Genomic DNA, 11,808 nt, shown 5'->3' with positions numbered 1-11,808 from the left:
AAGTTCACGCTCAAGAGTACAGTCATCCCAGATGTCTGGCTCTTACATCATTCCACCTCCTCTTCCTCAGTGCTCCCTGAGCCTCGCTCGGGTGGAGGTGACCTGATAGAGATGTCCCGTTTATGACTGAGCACTTTGACCAGTTGTGACTCTATATATAACCTGCTGTGTGTGGCAAAAAAAAGATGACGAGGGCCAAGAGTTGCACTAATATCTTGGTTTAATGATAAGTATTTACAGGGCAGTTTGATACTGTGTGCATTTAGCAAAATTCCCATAGAAGCAGATTCACTTCTAGACCTATGATCTCCCTAGCTACTGGATCTTGGCCAAATTTATAGTACCAGACTGTTGAGTTACCTCCTGTAGAGTGGCACTTAAACCAGAAAGTAGTTGGTTGCTTCCATAATATTCATGGCACTATTGCACCATTGGTGCGTCTGGCAAAGCCAGTTGTCACTGTAGCTCACAGGGCTCACTGCTGGGTAAGACTTGATTACTTTTCATTCACTGCTGGGTAAGACTTGATTACTTTTCTTCCCCAGACACCTGCACAGCCCCTCCCAGTATTGTGAAAGCTAATCAACAAAGAGGAAACTTCCAAGTCAGTACCTGCCCAAGGAAACCGGAAGAGAGTGTCCGATCCTGGATCCCCTGGAGCTGGACTTACCAGCTGTTGTGAACCACCCATATGGGTGCTGAGAACTAGCTAGGTCCACTCTTAACCACTGAGCCATCTCTGCAACACGCCATAGCTATTCTTAAGGAGCCAAGTCACACTTGTTTCAGGAAACCACTTGAAATAGCAGCCAAAGAAATGTAGGGCCATTAATAAACTGTGACTGCTGAAAAACTCTGAAGAAATAGATTGTGATCTTATGTTTAATGGGTTGCCAGACAGGTCAGTGTCTGCATTACTGGTTTTCCTGGCTGTTTGCTAACTGGGTTGTTTTTGATAAGCTGCTCAACTTCTCTGATCTTTTTAGTTCATGCATATTGTCAGGAGATGGTAATGTGCAGCATCAGAGAGGGTTAAATGAAGACCATGACTTCTCGGTGCTACAAAGTGGACACTCCGTAAATGGTGACGTCATTTCTTTCTCCCTATCACTTCTCTCCCATGGTTGAACTCAGGATAAAGTTAATTGAGCATACCGCATGACTGCAACCCTGTCATCCCTCTAAATTTTTGGAAGATAATCATTCCTGTCTCTCCAACCTTTCCCATAACACCTGGTAACTAAGCCTGTAAGACCAACTTGACCAAAAACTGTGAGTTTTTCAAAAACTAACTTTGGAGTTGAGTATGGTGGCACACGCCTGTGATCCCAGCACTCAGGAGCAGAGGCAGGAGACCCACAAACGAGACCAGCCTGTTCTGTATAATGAGTTCCAGACCAACCAGGGCCGCATAGGGAATCTCTGTCTCAAAACAACAACCGAAACAAACCCAAAGCCTAACTTGGGCAAGCTAGGCATGATGGTGCATGTCTGTAACCCCAGAGGCACAGGAGAAGGTCTGCAAAACTGAGGTAATCCTGGGCTTCAGAGAGAGTTCTTAGTCCACTCTGGTCTACACAGCAAGACTTCTCTAAACAGACCTAAAAAAATTCCCCAAAGGATGTAAAATATTTTAATTCAGAAATACTTGTTTAAGTCATAACACCAACTACTTGTAAACCTGAGGCAGGAGGATGACAATTTAGAGGCTTGCTTAGGAGATTTAGTTGAGACACTGTCTCAAAATAAATTTTCCACAAAGGGAATATAGCTCAATGGTAGAGCACACATTTAATGTGAGTGAGGTCCTGAATTCTGTCCCAGGTATTGAGAGAGAGAGAAGCCAGGCGGTGGTGATGCACACCTTTAATACCAGCACTCGGGAGGCAGAGGCAGGTGGATCTCCATGAGTTCGAGGCCAGCCTGGTCTATAAGAGCTAGTTCCAGGACAGGCATCAAAAAACTACAGAGAAACCCTGTCTTGAAAGTCCAAAGAGAGAGAGAGAGAGAGAGAGAGAGAGAGAGAGAGAGAAACACAATATCTGAAAAGCATAGTCATCTTGACCTCTATTCTAATTTTTTTCCTCTAACAACTTCTTAGAAACTAAAAGGAAAACTACGGATCATAAAGGTAGAGGACAGTTTGAATATACCCATTGGGAACATTCACTTCTGGAAAAGTGTGACTTAAGTCACTTAAAGCACCACAGCAAGAGCAGTGAAGGAGGATGGAGACCTGCAGATGTCCCTGTTGCTCCTGGACCAACAGGAAACATCTGGTTCAGCCCGAGGCCAGAAGTTATGTCACAGCCCTTTTATACCGAGCTTATAGTGCTATCAATTACAATGTATTTTTGGAAAAAGCCTACTTTGGGAGTTCTGACATTAGTCATAGCAAGCCTGTCTGCTTTTAAATCGACTTTTTTTTTTAATGCTGTACATGTTGACAGAAACTGGGGAAAGTGAATTTCCAATCAGGGAACTAGACACTGGAGGACTCAGCAATGCACCTGGCTTCCACCTCAGGAGTCTGCAGATAGTGGCCCTCTACTGTTTCTTACAGAGCACATAGGTCTGCTTTTGCCAAACCTCATGGTGATTGGTCAACCAAAACTACTGCTGCTTTGTTATCTGTCTCTTCATTTTCCACTGTAGATGTAGGTCCAGTCTTACCCTACCTTCTCAGGGCCACCTCAGTGCACATGAGTGGATGTTACTAGAACACACCATGTCTCCCCGTCCCTCAGTTGTTTGTCCTGGCACCCATCTCAGCCCAGAGAACACCGCTTGATTGACCTTTGCTATCCCAGAAACACCTGGTCAGGATCATTCTTCTTGAGATGGTGTTCCTCCCTTCGTTTCTATTTCACTGCCCTGTTGTGACCCCAGTTAGTTTCCTTCTTCTCTAAAGTCATGTCTCCTTGATTCTAGCTGACAGAAGTAAACAGGGAGGCCGGGTGTGGTGGCACACTCCTTCAGTCCCAGTACTGAGGAGACAAGCAGGTGAACCTCTTCCAGTTCAAGGACAGCCTGATCAACAAAGAGCTTGGAGCCAGCCAGAGCTACACAGTGAGACCCTGTTTCAAAAAACCAACAACAAAATAACCATCTCATCACCCGCAATGTCTTCAAGTCAGAGGAGGTACCAACACCAGCAGGAGAGAAGTTCAAAGCAGATTAATTTCAACATGAGGCACACATAAGAATGAAGACCAGAGATTGCTAGTTCATGCCTCTGGGGCCTCCCTAAACTCAAGAGCTTGATTCTCCTGAGAGAATGCGTGTGATGGCATTTCTGGATATCACTTTCTACTTCTTTAAAAATGAGAGACTCAGAACTGGGTGTGGTGGTTCACAACTGTAATGGCAGCACTTGGGAGGTAGAGGCAGAAGGATCAGAAGTTCCAGGCCAGCCTCAGCTACATAGTGAGTTGGAGGCCAGCCAATAAAATGATGTTTAGCAATATCTTTCACCAACAATATTACTCTCAGCAAAGAAGTTTCCTCCTTGTTAAGATAATTCAAAAAGTATTCAGGGCTCAGAGACAATCCTCATAGACAGGTCCTTTAGCACAGTACTGTGGCCTCTAGACTATGAGGTAAGCTCAGACACCATCTGCCAGCCCACAGCATGCATCATTTGCAGAGGGCTTGACAAGACATGAATTACCACAGTTACGTGCCTGGGGCATAGCCATGACCTAAGACTAATTGCTTCACAAACACAGCCAGGAATAGAACATCATATGATTTGAATCTTGGTCTCTACACCCAGTCTGCTTACTTCTTCCTCCACTAATACCTCTGATGAAAAATAAATTTATTAGTCTGATAAATGCACTTTTCTGGGCTTATAAAAACTGAAGTGGCAAAGGGAACCTATACTTTGTTTCTAATTGGACCTTGGAAAAATGCTCCTTGATTGGCTAAAAACTCTTGAATTCCAGTCTTGGATCACAGTTGAAGATGCTGGCTAGAAGGTGCAACTCCTTGCAGGGTTTGTATTCCTCTGAATTAAGCTAGAAGGGTTTCTCCTCTGTGAATTTTTTTTTATTTATTATTTATTTATTTATTCGCTTTTTAAGACAGGGTTTCTCTGTAGCTTTGGAGCCTGTCCTAGAACTAGCTCTTGTACACCAGGCTGGACTCGAACTCACAGAGATCTGTCTCCCTCTACCTCCTGAGTGCTGGGATTAAAGGTATGCACCACCACCGCCCAGCTGTGAATATTTTTTTAAAGAAAAGATTTATTCATTTTATGTGTATGAGTGTTGTATGTCCATGCACCATGTGCAATGACTGGTACCCAAGGAAGCCAAGAGAGGGTATTGGGTCCCCTGGGAAGAGCCATCATGGAAGTACTGGGAATTGAACCACGGTGCTCTGTAAAAGCAGTCAATGCTTTTAACCACAGAGCCAGCTCCCATCTTGTATGTCTTAAAAGCATTGAGTATAAAGTTTTTCTTCTTCAGTTAGAATTAATTTGAAGGGCTGGAGAAATGGCTCAGTGGTTAAGAGCAACTGCTTCTCTTCCAGAAGACCACAGGCTTGAGCTCCCAGGCTCAGCTAGTTCTGTATAAATTGTTTTTAAGCAGAGTCTCGCTGTGGTACCCTGGCTGTCCTGAAACTTACTATGTAGACCAGGCTAGCCTCAAATGCATAGATATTTCTTGCCTCTGCTTCTTATGTGCTATCACACCTGGATTCTACCTAATTTAAAACCAAACAGAAACAAAAACAGGCACAAGTGATAAAATAGTAACTTCTCCTGCACCAGCCTCTAGTCCTTCAAACTCTACCAACTGCGTTGTCCCCAGCTCCCAAAATGTTATTTTTAAAAGGAGGCAGATGTTAATGCAAGAAGTCCATTTTCAGAAAGTTTCTGAATTAAGCTTCGAGCCATTCACTCCCCAAGACGTACATCGTTTAAATTCTCAGGGACTGCAGCGCCCCACAGACAAGGAGCTGGGGTCATGATCTGCCCTGCTCCTCCCTAGGCACCATCACAGGAGCCTCTTCTTTTCCTTTCTGAGGAAGCACATGCTGTGTGGAGTCTGCTTGTGCACCTTCTGAAACACTGCATGGACGGCTGAGTGGCTCTTCATGACTGGAGGGGCGGCATGTGTGAAGTTTGGAGTTCAGTGCTCAGAACTGAAAATAAAAATTTTTTTTTTTGATTTTTCGAGACAGGGTTTCTCTGTAGCTTTTGGTTCCTGTCCTGGAACTAGCTCTTGTAGACCAGGCTGGCCTCGAACTCACAGAGATCCGCCTGCCTCTGCCTCCCGAGTGCTGGGATTAAAGGCGTGCGCCACCACCTCCCGGCTGAAAATAAAAAAATTTGAGGGGGAAACCTTTCATCCAGTTGTTTAAGTTTTCATAAAAAGCAATGCCAACATATTATTTTCCCAAGAATTCTGGTGTTCAAAGTCTTTTGTTTTGTTTTGTTTTTGAGACAGGGTTTCTCTATGTAGCTTTGGATCCTGACCTGGAACTTGCGCTGTAGACCAGACTGGCCTCAAACTCACAGAGATCTACCCCCCCCCCCCCCCCGCCGCCTCCTGAGTACTGGGACTAAAGGCATGAGCCACCACTGCCCGATAAAGCCATTTTTTAAAAAATTATATGTGTATGTAAATCTGAGTGCAGGTGCCTGAGGAGGCCAGAAGAGACTGTCAGATCCCCTAGAGCTGGAGGTACAGGTGGTTGGGAGCCACCTCATATGGGTGCTGGGAACTGAATTCAAGTCCTATGCAAGAGTAGCAAGGACTCAACTCCGGAGCCATCTCTGCAGCCCCTGCACTTACAGTCCTGTTTCTGAGTATGATCTCTAAGTAAGGTCAGGGGTAAGACTGGTTCTAGAGCCCCTGTCATTCACTGAGAATCTGTCTAGCTTTAGCATCCAGAGTTCACAGCTTACTTGGTGTTAGTAAACACAAGAACGACTCCCTCTGCACTACCCAGCCCTGGGCTTCCTACACAGCTATGCCACATAATCAGGGCTCTCCAGAGAAATGGAACGAGTAGAGGGAGTGTGTGTGTGTGTGTTAGTTATATGCTGGCTGTGTTGGTTCATGTCTGTTATTCCACAGCACTTGAGAAGCAGGGTGAAGGGAGTCACTACAATTTCCTGGCCCAATGGCTACATAGTGAAAAAATTGTATCAAAGGGGCTGGAGAGATGGCTCAGTGGTTAAGAGCATTGCCTGCTCTTCCAAAGGTCCTGAGTTCAATTCCCGACAACCATATGGGTGGCTCACAACCATCTGTAATGAGGTCTGGTGCCCTCTTCTGACCTTCAGACATACACACAGACAGACTATTGTATGCATAATAAATGAATAAATATTTTTTAAAAATTGTATCAAAAACACCAAAAAAGAAGGAAGAGAGGCTAGCACTCGGGAGGCAGAGGCAAGGCAGATCTCTGTGAGTTCGAGACCAGCCTGGTCTACAAGAGCTAGTTCCAGGACAGGCTCCAAAACCACAGAGAAACCCTGTCTCGAAAAACCAAAAAAACAAAACAAAGAAGGAAGAGAGGGAAGGAGGGAGGGAAGAACTTACAATAAAGAATGGGGCAGGTAAAGAGATGGCTCAGAGGTGAAGAGCCTTTGCTGCTCTTTCAGGAGACTTACCAACCTTAACTTCAGTTCCCATGGATCTGATGCCTTCTTCTGGCCTTCAGGGGGCACTGCATACATATAGTACACACACACACACACACACACACACACACACACGCACACGCACGCACACCACACAGGCAAAACACTCAAATGCATCAAATAAAAATAAATAATCTTTAAAATTGAAGGAACTGGATCATTAGGAACCTGGGAAGATGGTTTAGTTGTTGAAATGCCTGCTGTTCAAGAATAAAGATCTGAGTTCAGATACCTCACAGCGGATAAAAATAGGGTGTAGTGTAGACATCTCTAATTCCAGCATTGCAGAGCAGGGTCTGGGTAGATACAAGCAGATCCCTGGAGCTCAATGGCCATCTAGTCTGGCCAAACCAATGAATTCAAGGTTCAATAAGAAATGCTTTCTCAAAAAAACAAAAATGAAATAGAGAGTAATAGATGATAGTCGAAGACACTCGTATTGACCTCTGTCCACTTCATGCACATGGTTACACACCAACACAAGGACAGACATACACACACGATGGGGAGGGGAGAGAGAAATCAGATTACAAAATTATAGAGGCTGCCAAGTCCTCAGATCTGCACTTTTCCAAAGCTGGAGCCTCAGGAGAGCAGTGGTGTGGTTCCAGTGACGTCCCACAGCTCAAGATGCAAGACATCAATGACCAGCTAATGGCAGACAGGCAGGAGGAGTTCATTTGTGCTTAGTGGATGGCTCAGCCTCTGTGTTCCAGTCAGGCCGTTAGCTGATTAGCTGAGACTCGCTCACATACAGAAGGGCAATCAGCTCTACTTAGCTGCTAGGTAGATGTTAGTCTCACCCAAAATAGGTTCACTGTAACACTGAAAAAGTATCTAGGTACTTCATCCAGACACATAAATCATCATATTTGTGTGTATGTATGTGTGTATATGTGTGTGCGCATACATGCGTGCATGTGTGTTTATAGTGCAGATGCATGAGTTTGTGGATGTGGGCACCTATGCCCCGTGTGTTCAGTCAGAGGCCAACGGAGGACACCAGTGTCCTTCTCTAGTGCTCTCCACTGTGTTGCTTTGAGGCAGGGTCTCTCACTAAACCTGCAGCTCACCATTTAGTCTATGCTGGCTGACCAGTGAGTGCTTATCATTGGCCTATCTGTGCCTCCTGGTGCTGCAGTTACAGGCATGTGCGGTCATGCCTGGCTTTTACATCAGGTCATCACACTTACGGAGCACGTGCTCTTACTCACAGAGTCACCCCTAACTCACCAGTATATTCTTAGAGGCAGGTGATGGTCACTTATGAGGTCTGATCTTGGCTGCAAACAGGGCACTCCCAGGTGAGTAGGTTCCTGGGACTAAGGTTACAAAGTCAAGGCTAGCTCAGTTATCTGGATGGCTTCTCCCAACCCCTTCCCATATCCCATGATTCCTTTCTATTACTCTTTACAACCTTTTCTTTTTCTCCCCCTTCCCTCCAAGACAGGATTTCTTACTGTGTAGCCCTGGCTGTCCTGGAACTCATTCTGTAGACCAGGCTGGCCTTGAACTCACAGAGACCCACCTGTCTCTGCTCCCAAGTGCTGAGATTAAAGGCCTGTGACTCACTCACCAGCAAAAGATGGTGTTACTCTTTGGGGAGAGGACTTTTTTTATGTTAAGGAAAACACAAGGTAGTTTAGGAAAGCATCACTCATCCTCACAAGTGCTTCTAAAATAAGCGGCTCTGGCTCCATACACCAAAACAGAAGCCACAAATTCTTCTTCAGAACTGTGAAACCACTGATCACTCCCACAGCACAATGGTTCCCCCTTCTCCCTGGTTTCACTTTCTGTGGTTTGTCTCCCACAGTCACCCACAATTCAAAAACATGAGTGGAAAATTCTAGAAGCAGACAATTCATAAGAGTTTCGCCTGCTTTTCTGAAGAGCGTGAAAAAGTCTGCGTTACCCTGCCCCATCTCACCTGAGACATAAGCCATCGTTCAGAGTTTCCACAAAGTATACACTACCTGCCTGTGGGAGCTGAGACCGCATCCACACAACTTCCATTGTGGGATATAGCTACAATTGTCCGATTTCATTAGTTACTCTTGTTAGTGTCCCTGTGTCTAACTTAGGATTTAAACGCTTCCTATGTTATATATATGGGGAAAGAGTATCTATTTATTACAGTGGACTGGCTGAGCCCTATCTGCCGTCTCAGGAATGCACTGGAGTTTTAGGATGCAGACAGCTGTTGTATCACTGAACTCAGCGCAAAGGTCAGGAAAACCCACAATAAACTATGCGTTATGCAAAGGCCAAGGCGGCCTCAGTGTCAGTCTGGGTGGTTAACGGGGAGTGTCAGGCTGAGGTCACCCTCTTGCTCAGCATTTCACCTGGCCATGCACTGAATTTGCTCGCTCATGCATTTAGCTGAGCACATACACACTAAGAGCCTCGTGCCAGAAACCCTGAGCTGACGTGGAGCAACACAGCCATGAATAAGATGCAGGCTTCTCCCTGGAAGAGCTTGGCAGGGAGCAGGTGGGAGATCCCTGCTTGGGCGTCTGCGCTCATTTTCGTGTTACTTCCACGAGAAGCCCGTCCTGATCCCCACGGCCTCATCTCAGGCTGTCTCGGGACCCTCTACCCACTCGACTAGTGCCGAGCCAGTTGCCCACCACCATCACGTCTTCTGGAATGGTGTCTGTGAACACTCTTGGCTGCAGACATCCAAGGAAGTAGGAACTACATCCCTGTCTTCAACCTCTCACGTGGTGGTGGCTTAATGAATGTTTGTATTAAAGATAGATGATTATGCCCAGAAGTGGTGGCATGTGTCTTTAATCCCAGCACCTGGGAGACAGAGGCAGGCAGATCTCTTTGAGTTCAAGGCCAGCCTGGTCTAAAAGAGCTAGTTCTAGGAAAGGCTCCAAAGCTACACAGAGAAACCCTATCTCAGAAAAAAAAAATAGACCGATGATTATGATTGTGTCAGGTAAGTTGAAGCTGCTACCTAATTTTCATGAATTCCATAGTAGTACATGATATAGGCACACAAAGGAGAGAGGGAACAGCCTCAGGGAGCCATAAAAGAAAAAGGTGCAGTGGAGAGTTGGAGAATAAACACAGCCTCAGGGGGCACAGACAAGGCGGAGGCTTTTCCACAGAAGAGATACAGCAAGCACAAAGGCACAGAGTCACCCATGAGCAAAATTTGCTTGGGTGCCAGGAAACAGCTCATTGTGGTTAGGCCAGGCTTTGAGCTGGGGTAGCAGGATTAGTGTGTGAAAGCGGTGGATGGAGCAATATGAGCAGCACCTGGCTCGTGTGCTATGTGCAGAAGTGTGCGTCTCTAGCCAGGCACGAGGGTATATGCCTGTGAGCCCTGCACTAGAAAGGTAGGGGCAGCACGGTTGCAACTGCAAAGTCATCTTTGGTTGCATACTGAACTTGCAGCCAGCCTGGGGTAGATGAAAGATGCTGACTCAAGAGGAAGAGAAGGAAGGAGGGAGGGAAGGAGAGGAGGGAAGGGAGAGAGAGGGAGAAGAGTAGTGTGAAATCTCTTAAGAGTCCTTGACTCACTATGGTCAACCAGCCATCAGACAATCCTTGTGAGGGATATTGGGATGCAGAATTGAGGTCTTGCTATGTATGTAGCCCAGGCTGGCCCAGAAGTTTTTAAATTTTATTTTATATGTATGAGTATTCTGCTTGCATACATGCCTATGTATGATTTTTAAATGTTATCTTATATGTATGAGTATTCTGCTTGCATACATGCCTATGTATGATTTTTAAATGTTATCTTATATGTATGAGTATTCTGCTTGCATACATGCCTATGTATGATTTTTAAATGTTATCTTATATGTATGAGTATTCTGCTTGCATACATGCCTATGTATGATTTGCATGACTGGTGCCCATGGAAGCCTGCAGAGGGCATCAGATGCCCTGGAACTGGAGTTACAGACCATTATGAGCCACAATGTGTTTGTTAGGATTCGAAGCTGTGTCCTCTGGAAGAGCATCCAGTGCTTTTAACCTCTGGGCCTTCTCTCTTCAGTCCTGTTAGGATGGGAGTTTTACTAATGCATGAAGGCTGAGTAAATACACACACTATCCACTGAAGCACATACATCTTTCTCAGTTCATTAAGTGGGGGAAAAAAGCTCTAAACTAGTTTCCTAAGGGAAATTACTTATTTTTGTTGTTCTTTTTTCAAAACAGGGTCTCTCTGTGTAGCCCTGGCTGTCCTGGAACTTGTTCTGTAAACCAGGCTGTAAACAGAGATTCCCTAAGAGCTTATGGGGGCCATGGGAAGCTATATCAGTCTGGACTTCCCTCCTCCATCCACGAGAAATCACATCCTCCCCGCTTCTGAACTCAGTCTGCATTTGCTACTCAACTGTCTGACATGTCCCTGCATTAGAGTTAGCCCAGCTTTTTCCTCTCCACCCCCATGAAAAGCACCCTCAGGACCCAGGCTGCCCTAGCCTGCCAGCCACAGTGAGAGGTCCAGTTAGCTCCTGTAGGAGACCACATCCTACCCGCTTTCCATAGCCCCCCTTCTTCCTGCTTCCCTGCCCTTCTGATTTCTCAGTAAGTCGGGAGTTAGTTTGAGGAATGTGGCTCAAACCTACAGAAGACCTAGTCACCTGTGGGGACGGTAACACATCCCAGTAACTCAGAATTTATGCAGAAATGCTACTCTGTGCCTAAGCTTCCTGGTTCCTAAGGATCCATCCTTTGTAAACCCTGTGGAGAAGCGGGGGGGGGGGGGGACCCCAGAGAGAAAACAACCATTGGCTCTAGGGGTCAAGTTCTGAGCTGATGTCCAGTCACAGTGATAACCTGACAGTGGGCTTTTCACACACATGCACACGCACATGCACTTGCTCACACTCTGGATCAGGCCTTCAGTTCTTGGTCAGTGTGGGGAAAATTAGATAAGATGCATGTGGAAATAAAAGCTGTCATCTTGAGTTTGAATCAGAAGTCCTGATGTGTCTGTTTAATAAAATGTTCCTAAGGGGTCAGGACATACCTCCGGGGACAGTGTGCTTGCCTACCACGTGAAAGACAATGAGTTCAATCCCCAATGCTAACAAAAACATTTAATATATGGGGTTGAAGAGAGAGCTCAACACTTAAGAGCGCTGGTTGCTCTTCCAGAGGAGCCAGGTTTGATTCCC

The sequence above is a fragment of the Microtus pennsylvanicus genome, chromosome 10 (genome assembly GCF_037038515.1).
Source record: "Microtus pennsylvanicus isolate mMicPen1 chromosome 10, mMicPen1.hap1, whole genome shotgun sequence".
Lineage (NCBI taxonomy): Eukaryota > Metazoa > Chordata > Mammalia > Rodentia > Cricetidae > Microtus > Microtus pennsylvanicus.
This window is presented reverse-complemented; position numbering follows the sequence as displayed.